The sequence below is a fragment of the Nicrophorus vespilloides genome, unplaced genomic scaffold (assembly GCF_001412225.1).
Source record: "Nicrophorus vespilloides isolate i.1.1-1 unplaced genomic scaffold, Nicve_v1.0, whole genome shotgun sequence".
In the NCBI taxonomy this organism is placed as follows: Eukaryota; Metazoa; Arthropoda; class Insecta; order Coleoptera; family Silphidae; genus Nicrophorus; species Nicrophorus vespilloides.
In genome coordinates this window covers 19,149-29,645 of record NW_017096480.1, presented here as the reverse complement: position 1 = coordinate 29,645, position 10,497 = coordinate 19,149, and the positions used below count along the sequence as shown (strand labels likewise).

The 10,497-nt window shown below is 29.3% G+C and overlaps 1 protein-coding gene across 3 annotated transcripts in view; it reads left to right on the top strand.

The window, feature by feature from the left end:
* The window catches only part of LOC108557123 (syntaxin-1A), a 61,969-nt gene that overhangs the window by 35,271 nt on the left and 16,201 nt on the right, over positions 1-10,497 (top strand). The gene's annotated exons all lie outside the window — the stretch shown is intronic.

Genomic DNA, 10,497 nt, shown 5'->3' with positions numbered 1-10,497 from the left:
AAAAGACCCATAAAAGGAACCGGAACACAAAACAAGAGAATAAAACAAATTAGTTTCCTCTCGGACCAAGTGGAACCACACTAAATCACGGAAAATCAATATTTCCTTTTTTTCTTCTCCTTCGTGAAGTACAAATGATTAATGATGTAGGGTGGGGCCACTATATGCTTTTTACAAAATAATAGTAACATACTTGGATCATAGATGGCGTAACAATATTTTACCAAATTTTGTTATTATTATGTAATTATTTCACTTATATTAATAAATAATTACAATACTTAAAGAAAATGTTACATAATTGTTTATTTTACATATTTGTAACATGTTTTTATCATAGATGGCGTCACAATAATTTACTAAAATGTTATGTTTAAACATTTATTTTACTTACATTAATAAATTATTACTATTATATAAAAAGAAAATAATTGTAAAATATTCACCTGCAATATCAAATAAAATATTTCAATTTAGTTTTTACAAAATGATAGTAACATTTTTACAATATAGATGTCGCCCCAATAATTTATCAATAAGTTGTTTGATAAATGTTTCATTATATTAATTACTATTAACTACAAATGTTGTTACGTATACTCTAAATAAAACATTAATTAAAAATAAATATAATTAAATTATCTGTTACAACATAACGATTTTTGTGTGTCGGTTTGAATGAATGCATTTCGTGCCTATTAATTAACTATTGTTGTCTTAATTGATTCATGAGTCATTATCTTAATTACCGTCGTTAACAGGGAATTAGGTGAGCTTCTTTACGTTCGTTTTTTGGAAGTTCGTAATTGTATTCACGGCATCTCCATATTTTGGGGCACGACCTATTGGCATGTTGGAGAACGCTTAAAATTAATATTCTTTGTGATGAGATTGATCCACGTTAAGTCTATATAATCGCTGTCATTAATATTGGTATGGTGTGCTTACTGAACCCTTGTGCATGCATCATTTATAATGTGCGCATTACAAGACCGGCTTCATTGTTAATTCTTTGAACAAAAGATCTAGATTAGGTTAACTTTTGCCTTTGTAATCATCAACACACAAAAGAAAACATCAGCGCATTTTAAATGCGTAAAAATAATTATGTAATTAAGAAAAATGATTAGTAAAATATTTAAATTTATAATTAAATTACAGTTGAATACTTATGTATATGATATTATTATTCTCATTAATCAATGTTTTTTAAATAATTTATTAATTTGTAACTTACTAAGTTTTATTTAAACAACAAAAACACATAAATTATTATTTAGTCTGTTGAGTTGACAGGTCTAACATATGTCTACATGTTGTTCATTTATGTTTACTTGTACAAGTAAAAATCCCAATAGACAAGTGTACCAACTAAAATAAGATTAAGCAACCAAAAGATCTAAAATACATGTCTTTTTGTTCATATAAGATTACATGCGCAAGTAATTTTTTTTTATACTACGCTTTGTATATTTCAATAAACTTATTTTTATAAATATAATATTTTATAATGAAAAAGAACTTGTATTTGCGGATTGGATTTCGCTGTAATTGAATTGCGGTTATTAATATAAAAGATTGAAAAGGGATTATTGGATCGGATTGTAAAGAAAACATATCGTAGCCGGAGATAATCCTCTCCGTGGAAGTTGTAAAATCCTTTGTGTTATCCTTTGGAGGAGCGCCGCTGCGAGGAAATATATTTTGCGATAACGACGTACTTCTGTGTGTATCTGCGAGGGAATGTTTGAGCCCAAAGACGTTTCCTATTTTCTTACCCTTCTCTCGCATTCTCTCTCCTCGTGCCTGGATATATTTGTACGTGAGTGTGTGCGAAGGATAAAAGGTTTTAATATATAATGCGGAACAGAAGAGACGTTCTTTTCGCATTACCTTTTACCTTTCTCTCCGGGTACTTTTGTAAAGAAGATTAATGCGCAAACAATAAATTTCGCACTTTGCTCTGTATCTTGTTTTATTTATTTTTTTTATTTCACAATCATTTATTTTGTACCCAGTTTAACCTCGCTCAAAACAATAGAAATAATTCATGAATTTCTGTTAATTACATCGAAATTTAATGATACAAATTCCAATTAAAACTGAAAACGTGCGCGGAACAAAGGACAATCCGATAAACTCGTTAAAATCCGATGTTCCATATTTCTATTATAATGATATTGTTTATTGCAACGTTCAATTAATAAAATGAATATTATTTTGTTACAATAGAAACAAATTTTTTTATTTAGTTTCGAATTTTATATTTTTTTAATTTTTTTTTCTGAAATCCTATGCTTTTTAGTTAGTCTAGAAAACAAACACAATAAGAAGCAAAATAAGTGATATTTTTTTGGTACAGTATTAAAATTAGTAGCGTAGCGTTAGATGTATACATTACATTTTTTTCTTTTTATAAATGTTTTTTTTAGTACAGTTCAATTAACGAACAATTCGGACTAAGAAGTTTCTGTTGAGAACTAACTGTGGTGGTGATACAAAGCTTAAAACATTTCTTAAATGGAATTGTAGGTTAACCGAATTAACGTATAATTCGGGTAGCGAATATTTTAATATTCAAATTTATAAAAATAATACTTCTTATAATTTATTCTATCACATTTATTAGAACAGGCTTATAAAAAAATTGGTTCATTTTCTTTAAAAAAGTTGATAAATGCTTATTTTTTTTATGGTTGATAAAATGTACAAGTAATTTTCTCGGTGGTGAAATGGCTTAATGTTGAGCCTTAATTTATTGCGAACGAAATGCGGTTGTTATCCAAGACAAAAAGCGTGGGTTTCGAGTGGGGTTGTTTTCCTTTCGGGTGAGAAATGGGCCGTTCGTACGGGGTTAGTGTGTGTATCCCTCGGTTGATCATACTTGGCTTCCCATGCGATTTCGCCGCCGCCGCCTTCGTCTCCACCGAACCCTTTAGGGAATTAAGCGACACGCACTCTGGAAAGCATTGCTATGTGAAGATATTTATTTAATGGGGGAGGACAGGGCGTTGCTGGTATAAGATTGATGCCCGGATTACGTTATATAATATGACTTGTGGCCGTTTGTTCGGTGTCCCAACGTCATATTATATATAAAAATAAAACAAAGATTTTCGTTTATACCGATTTGTTGAAAGCTTTTTTTCCTAATTGTCTATAGACCAAACAAGTAACACCTATTACACAATTAAATAATCTACAATTTGTAATAGTGTATAAATTACACGAATCTAATTTATATCTTTTAACAAACTTTGCTTATCTTTTATTAGTAATTACACATCATTATAAATCACTTAAAATTTTACTCTTTTTTATTTTTAACAAATTTTTAATGAATCGATGACAAATTTAAACGAGTATTGCAAGTAATGTAATAAATAAATGATAGTTCTGAAAATTATGTTACAAAACAATGTTGTAAATACTTGTATATACTAATACTGAAGTTTTTTGTACATAAGTTTTATGGTGTTTTTTTGGCAATATTCATCCATGATGAGTATTAAATTTAGTATGAAAATGATTTCAATTTAATTGTACTTGCCAAGTAACTTGTGTTACTAGAAACTCACCTTGCTAAGTAGTACAAGAAGTATTAAGTATTTCTGAAATAAACCTATGCCAAGTAAATGAATGTCCTGAATATTAAGTTAAAAATTCCTTGTCCTTCTTCTTTTGTAGAATACAAGTATTTACAACACTTTTATTATAGAAAATCTGAAATTATTTCATGAGTTTTATGGTATTTTTTGCCATTATTCATCATCGTTTATATGTACAAATTAATAGTAGTACTATGACAAAGCAGATATGTATCAATTATATAAGTGGTATATGACTTGTTACTTGGAAAGTATTGCGTATTCAATAGTCTTGAAAGTTTAGAAGATCACTCATGGTACTCTAAAAAATATGAACTTGTAAAACAAGATATTTGACACGATACTTGGAAAGTAGGTGTAGGCAAACTTTTAGAATCATAGAGCTATTGCTATTTTTACAAGTGAAATAAAAAGGAGCCGCAATTTCTTATCAAAAGAGGCGCATGCGGCTCCAGAGCCGCGGGTTTACGATCCCTGGCCAAGTCAGTATTGATATTCATTATTAAAAGCTATATAAAAGTGATGAATACGACTATAGAACCATTTTAGTTTACCTTTTGTTATATTTGGATAATAAATTTACTATTAATATACTGATGAGCTTTTAAAACTTCTTCGATAATTGCTTTTCCCTGTCCTCGTTATTTTTGTCTTCCGTCATGCGAAACGACGACAATAGCCCCCATTTTTTTTTATGCAAATTGAATGTTTTGAAAGGCGCGCATCTTTTCACCTTCATTAAATCGAATGTGCAGTAACCCAAAAAAAAAACAATAATATTTTTGTTACAGCTTCGTGCATCTATTTAAAGAAAATGGTATAAAGAAAATAAAATGAGACGTGCCGATATTCGATTCACTTTTATTCCGTCTCGTATTTTTTCCCCAACCTCCTCGTCAATGGAAATTGTTCGGAATGTGTTTACACTCGTACACTTTTTTTTTGCTCTCTCTCTCTCTCTCGTTTTTCTTCTAACCCTCTTTCAGCGCTTCCCACGCCCCTGTTGTTGGTGCTGAAATTTCATTATCCAGAAATTGAATTTCCAACATCCTTCTCCCTACTCTACTTCGCTCCGAAGACGCGTCGCAGTTTGAGTCGGCGATAATTAGGGAATTTTCGTTCGCTCGTTTCGTTTCTTCCTTCTACTTTTCCCTTCTTCTTCTGTTTTTTTTTAGTATTATTAAATATCGTCCGTTTCGGTTGAACGAGACCAACCGACGAAGGGATATTTTCTTGTAAAATGTATTAGCATTGATCTGTCGCAGGGGTGCGGAATATAAATAGACGTCGTCGAGGGGTGGGTTTGAAATAAACATGCTTTGCTGCATTGGCATTTTCTCGAACAAAGTCTCTTTTTTCTACCCCCTCATCTCCCCTATTCCAGCACCCATCTCTGTAGCATCCAGTTTATTGCGATTCCGAGGGCGGTCGGGATGCGTGGGGGGCGCTGTTTTAAAGGTTACTGCTCACAGTTTACGCGTGGGATGCTAATTCATGGTTGTTGAGGGGAGGAAGGGCGGATTTTATGTTCTGCCAAAGGGTGGGCGGGATGCGTGGGTGTATCCACGTAATCGCACATGTGAGCAGCGCAGACGAAATGCTAAATGTCGCATTTACTTTCCTGTTTGCACCTAAATGGCAAACTAAATGATATACTATTATATTATTCAATTACAAAAGCGACTGGTAATTTCCTTCACTATGAGTTATTTCAATAAAATGTTACAGAATTATTATATTATTTGAAACTTGATTTTTTTATACTCGAATTATCTCTTTCTTTCTAACGTACATCTAGAATTCATAAAGTAAAGACATATATTTTTGTACAAATGCAAGATTCTTCCGAGAGCTTAAACGAATGTACAAAGTAGTACAAATTATTTGCACAAATTTTTGTATTATCTCAAATACATTTTTTTCCATATATAACAATTATTTAATTTTTCATATTTTTCTGTCAGACCAATCTAATCTAAATTCTACAAAATTTCAGTTGTCTAACATAAACTTACAATCTTACCTAACCTAACAATTAGGATGTTTAGGTACAAACGAAACAAATAACGTTTTTTAAATCTTGTGTTAAATCAACTCACCTATACTTAATTGCATTTGTCTAACATAATCAAAAATTTAATAAAAACGACTTAACCTTAATCTTACCTAACCTGTAAACTATCTTAACCTAAATTCAAGTACTTTCCGTGTACATTGTTGCTTAACTTGAAAAACTATTTGAAATTCAGCATGTTATGTAAGTGACGTACAATAAAAAAACTTTTATTTTTTGAAAATATAAAAAATCGTTTTACGTTGAAAATATCGTTGAAATATCTTATATATTTGAAAAAAATAATAATTGTTTGTTTGTAATTATTTGTTTAAGAAATAAACATTTCTGTAAATATAATTAGTATATGTATGAAATAATTATAGATAAATTTCAAATTCAATAAAAAAGGTGATATTCCCAACATAGTTTGTGTTATTTGTTCATAGAAATACAATTCTAGTAGATTCATAAAATTTTAAAATTAAAAATAATCTATAATATTAATATGAGATCAAATTTTTATATAGACCCAAATTCTTTCCGCATTTTTGTAAGAAAAATTAAATAAAAATTAAACTTAATCAGAATTGATATGATTAAAACAAATATATTCACGAATTATACATTTATTTACGATGATTTTATTGGTATAAACAAAATTATTGTAGATTCAGAAAATTTATATAAAAAGGATTTTCTGATTTTAGTTTCCCATAATTGTCGAACAGTATGTGAAATATTACTAATTTTATATATAATATGTGAGCATATGAATACATCGATAAAAATCATCAGTAAAACAATTAAGATAAAATCGTCATTCTCATCATCATTAGTATGAATCCAAAATTAATATATTTTTGTATTAAATTATTATTAAGATTGTGCTGAGGACAATATTACTATCATAATCATTTCTGTTATTTATACGACTTATTCAGTAGGAAACTAAAACTAATATATATTTTTTTATTAATAATATTGTGCTGAACACAAACAAAGGGCGACGATTACGAACATCGGATGATCTTCTAAAGTATTATAGTTGCTCTTTTTGGTTGGTTTGGAAGTGGCTTCCTGCTGGCGCCGACGACGGCTGGTCTGGTAAATAGGACATTCCGGGTCAGGTCAGAACCATAAATCCCCTCCCCGCCCACGACACAAGGTTGTTCGATGTGCGGCTGCTGAAATTTATAGCAAACATTCATATTGCATAATAAATATGAAATGCCGGCATTCATCACTCTACTTCACAAAATAAAAACAACAGTTCGTTAACAATGCCAGACTCATCTTCGAAATACTATACTTAATAATAAAAATTGTAAAGAGATGACTGTGACCCAAATTAATCTTAAAGCTCGGATCATGCCAAGGATCATTCAAACATCAACAGATTTGGTTGGGTCATCTGCAATTCGGGTTACGGTATTTCGGATGGATGATGGATGGTTGTAGCTGCTGCTGCTGCTCTTGGGACCTTGTTTCTCTGCTGGTGATTAGCGTCGGCTGATAATAATTATTATTCGACGGGGGTTGACGGCAATTGCTGTGGGGATTCCGGTTGAAAAGGGCTGAAATTGGAGGGAGCTTGTGTAACGGCCGAGCGTCGTCTCTTTAATCAGCAGCAAAGCTACACTCGGAGGCGCAATTTCGTTTCGGACATGGACATGGTTATAACCATGTACGTTTTATGTGCGCGAGGATTAACTTGCACGAATTACAACCTGCCTTTGTTGTGCACATTACGCAATTGTCTACATAGTTTATGTTATATTTAGTTTCCCATTTTTTTTAGCATAATGTATATATTAAAATTAAGCAAAATGTACTAATTTTCTTTAGTGCATTAAGAGTTTTATGAGAATAGCCCAATATGAATACATTACACAATACTTGCCAAGTAAATTTATAAAGTTCTGATACATTTTCCATTTTATATAAAATAGTATTCGATACTAAGTTTTACTTATTTTTAGACAAAATTTAATACTCTATTTTTTATCAAGTTTCTTTAAACAAATTTGGTGCTATTACCTAACTTAATTGAAAAACTAACATTATACTTTATAGCTTCAATAGTTTTATGAGAAAAGCTTAGTTGAAAATGAATACTTTACGTAATACTTGACACGTAAACGTACTAATATTTAGTACAGAAAGTTTTTCACAAAGTTTTTTCATGTTTTTCAATAGTTTTATAATAAAATCAAAGCTCAAAAGGAATATGTATAAAATATTTATTTTCAGATAAAGTTTTTCACAAGTTTCTTTTCATATTTTTAGTATAATGCAAAAATTCAGTAAATTTTACGAATTTAATTAACATTAAATTTTAAGGCTTCAATAGTTTTATGAAAAAAAGCATGCATGAAATGGAATACTTTACTCAATACTTGACAAGTAAATTTATAAGGCTGCCATACAACAATTTTCACGAGATTATTTCATATTTTCAATATATAATTAAGACTATTTGTCTTCAATAAATTTGCTGCTATTACCTAACATTGAAAAATTGAAAAATTAACACTAAACTTGAGGGCCTCAATAATTTTGTGAGGAAAGCATAGCTCAGAAGGAATACTTTACACAATACTTGCCAAGTAAAGTCATATTACATTTATAATACATTTTATTTAAAATCGTATTAGACAATAATATTTATTTACTCTCAAAATTTTTCGACAGATTACTAGATTAATCATTAATCTTTGGTATTGTATATTTGTGCATAATACAGATAAGATAAATTGAACTTAATATTATTGTAATGTATAAATATACCTTTACGAATTGGATGCGTTCTACGAAATTACTTCTTTAACATTTAATTTTCAGTAAAAATTTAATTCAAACATATTTTTTAAACTTTGGTTATTAACACTTCTTTAATGTCGTCTTCATTTTCTTAATCTTCCACTGAAAAAATAAATATTTAACATTCTCTTTATCCACATTTTTTAAACTAATTTTGGTCAACATTTTCGGGCCTAAACATTGACTTTTGTAATGTTAAATGAGTTTTAAAATTTCATACTTCTTCGTTATATAGAAACTTTGTTATCGGAGGTAAAGTTAACAGAGGTTTTATTACATCGACAAATAATTTCCAAATAAGATTTTCCATAAGAATTCAAGATTAACTGTGAAACGCGTCTGTTTAACTGATTGTTAAACTAATCTTTATTGAAATTTGTGGTTTGCGTTGCAATTACAACAACAATTGTGAACCGATAATATCTACAACGTGTATATGCACGTGTAATTAATAATAGGTCCTTTGAGCCGAGCACATCGCACGCATTGATGGTCAATCGCATTTACATCGCTCCAATCTTAGCTAATTAATTAATAATCTCATCATACATTCTCCCAGTATTGTTTTGTTCCTCCGCTTCTAATTATAATTCAACCAATTTATGTTTGAACAAACAATCAAGACTTCAGCAACAAAGAAACCTTAGCCTTTGAACAGAAATATTTAACGATCCGTTATTGCATTGTCACTTCAAACGTTACTAATTAACAAGACTTTCTCCACTTTTTGAGCGTAATTGAAATATTTCAATTTACATTTTACAATGAAATGTGTTGCAAAATTTAGTTTGCAAGGATGATAATGATATTCCGTTGACAGCTCAGCTCTTGAGCAAATACTAGCGAATCCATTCAGCTTCAAAGGAAGTATGGTTATCTGATTTTCAGGATAAATTCGTGCAGACGAAATAAAAACTGATGTCCTGGGGATTTACATAAAGATACATCAATGCAATCAAATCCCCTCTTTCAGTGTTCCATTTTTTTTCCCTACATATATATATTTTATTTTATCCTTTTTTTGTATGGTTATGAATACAAAAACATTTATTACAATGCGCTGAAATGGCTCGTTTTGTGTGTGTGTATTCTTGAACGACATTTAAATCGTACAGTTCTTTGTAACAATAATACAGTTTATTGTATCGCCGACAAAGGAACATAATAATTTGATTTAAAAGTAAAATGGGAAAAAAGAAGACGAGGATACAATAGGTATTCAGGAAAATGGGTTTGGATGCCTGAAAAACTTGGCTTACATATGATTTCTTTTCGAGAATTCATGTTTTTTTTTTGTAAATATTTATTACTTACAAAATAATATAATAATTATATTAATATATAAAAATGGTAATTTTTTTAGATAAATTCATTTTTTTATGTAAAAACGTATTTATATTAGTTGTTTCCCAATAGTTTCTTCAATTCAATTGTATTATAACATTGATAATGTTTATTTAATAAATTTACTGTTTTTATTAGTAAATAAAAACATTTTTTCAGCACGGACAAAATAATATTTCAGTTAAAATAAATATTTGCACTGTGGACTTTATACAAAGTATTATATTACTTTAATTAAGCGAAATAAATTGTAAAGTTAACAAACCATTAATTAGAAGTCACGTATTTCGAGTATAATTTTCCTGCTTGTTAAATTAAAACTTACTTTCATATGAAAACATGAACATAATATTAAATTTTTCTACATTTTTTATTTGCTGTAAAAATATATGTATAAACAATATTATTTGTGAATTATTGAAATAAATGCAAAAGAAAATTGTTGAAAATTATGTTATTGAAAATTTACAAAAAAAACAAACCCGGCGCATCCGCCAATATTTTCCACTTACACTTTTTTTTAAATGTCAATCCAAATGTATTATTTGTATTACCTAACATATGTGTAATAATAACAATATTTATTGCAACAATCATAATAATCAATTCAAATCTTAACGATAAAACTAATATAATTTTCTTTATTTGTAACTTTTAGTTATAACAATT